Here is a 2,125-nt window from a genome sequence, read left to right as displayed (position 1 = left end):
GCGAGTTTTCGAGAGAAAAGTTCTGCGAAAGATTTATGGTCCTTTGCGCGTTGGCCACGGCGAATATCGCATTCGATGGAACGATGAGCTGTACGAGATTCTGAATAGTTCACTTACACTAATATTAAATACTACATACGAATATATGCGCATAAACAGATGTGCGAAGCGGTGTGACAACCGAATCAGCTGTCCAAGCGATGTTATTGCTAACACGCGGCATGAGTGTCACAAAATTAATGTGATAAAATTAATGTTTCCCCTTTTCCATCCTTTTTGATGACTTTGTTAGTGTATAGGCATGTGTTGTGTGTTTATACTCAGCTGTGGTGAACTACGCTGTCTTACTAAGGTGCGCCAGTTTTTACGGGTAGAGTGGGTGGATGCTTACCTCATTTAAACACATTGTATTTCGTGCAGAATGTCCTAAGGATTTAAAAGAATGTTGAAACACGCGGTCGACCAAAAAAGACATCAACAACAACGGACGACCGTATCGTCACTCTTGGTAAAAAGGACCCATTGGTATCTTCAAAGATAATATCAGCCGATATTGGTAGCATAATATCTTCCTGAATGGCCCGACGAGTACTATATCGAGCTAATTTATCTGGCAAGATAGCCAGAAGAATACCATAATTGCAAAAAAAAAAAAATGAAATAAGATTACATTTCACGAAAAATCATGTAAATTAGTCCGGCCCAAGTGATGAGAAAAAGTGGGCGCAATATCTTGTGGAGCGACGAAACAAAAATTAATTTGTTCGGAAATGATATCTGACGGAACGTTTGTCTTCCGAAAGGCAAATAATTGCATTCACATTCTACAAAAAAGACCGTTAAACACGGTGGCGGCAACATAATGGTCTGGGACTGCTTTTCGTGGTATGGTGTAGGACCGATACATCTTATTTCAGGCACCATGAATAGGTTCCAATATAAAGATGTCTTGGAAAACATGATGATGCCATATGCTAAGGAAAGCATGTCGCTAACATGGAAATTTCTGCAGAATAATGATCCTAAGCATATTTCGAGGGTGGTATAAGATTGCATCCAGGGCAATGATGTGAGTTCTCTCAAATGGCCATGTAAATCTCCCGACTTGAATCCAATTGAAAACCTTTTGGGGGAGCTAAAACAATGGACTAGGAAGCTGTCGATCCAAAATAAGGACCAGTTAGGGAATTTTGTTGAAAAAACCTGGTATGAGATTTCAATTGATACGTGCCGCAAACGTATCTCCAGTTTGCCAAAACGAATCTCAATAGGAATTGAAATTAATGGTGGATATACTAGATACAGATGAAAAAAGTAAATAAAAATCAAATAGGAGACAGAAAACTCAAACTAATACTGCTATACTTATTATTTTGTCCAGCAATTTTTTCAGTCTTTCTTATTTGCCAGAAATTAAAATTAAGTATTATTACAAATATGTTTATTTTTGTTATTTAAGTCATATATGAAATAAAATATGATATTATTTCTCTTTACAGTCATCGACTAACTCTCTTGCAGATTAGACGTTTGTTTATTGCGCGTACGGAGTTTTTTGATTTCGTTCTTTCTCAGCTCAGCCTATCCGCTTTTTCTCTTTTTTTTCTATTTCTGTGCATACGCATATGTTTACGTGAACTTTAAAAACACGTGCACCATGGCCCCGGGGCCACCAAACATTAACGCAAATCGATTTGCGTTATTAGATACTGGACCAAAAAGAAAGAAAAACAAAAGTGATTCAAGTGCCCTTCAAACCGATTTTCCCTTTCTGCCGGAAACTAAAGTGAATGATCCAAAATTTGTCGTGATTGAATCAACTGATCCCTCTAAGCCTATCTCATCTTACTCGTGCTTTGCAATTCATCGTGGTATCAAACAAATTAGTAGTGAGGTTCACTCCATTTCTACTCTTCGTGATGGAAACTACTTATCCTTGTAAAAAGCAGTAAAATCGCCGAAAAGTTKATAAAAACAAAACAACTCGAAAATGTGTGCTCTATCTCAGCCAAGCTACACGAATCKCTAAACTACGTGAAAGGTACAGTGTTTGCCCCATTTCTTAACAATGTAGCTGAAGAAGAAATTGTTAAGGAATTAAGCTCCCAAGGAGTTGTAGCAGCAT

The sequence above is a fragment of the Bactrocera latifrons genome, unplaced genomic scaffold (assembly GCF_001853355.1).
Source record: "Bactrocera latifrons isolate USDA-ARS-PBARC rearing strain unplaced genomic scaffold, ASM185335v1 scaffold_843, whole genome shotgun sequence".
In the NCBI taxonomy this organism is placed as follows: Eukaryota; Metazoa; Arthropoda; class Insecta; order Diptera; family Tephritidae; genus Bactrocera; species Bactrocera latifrons.
Note: the sequence above shows the minus strand (reverse complement) of the source record.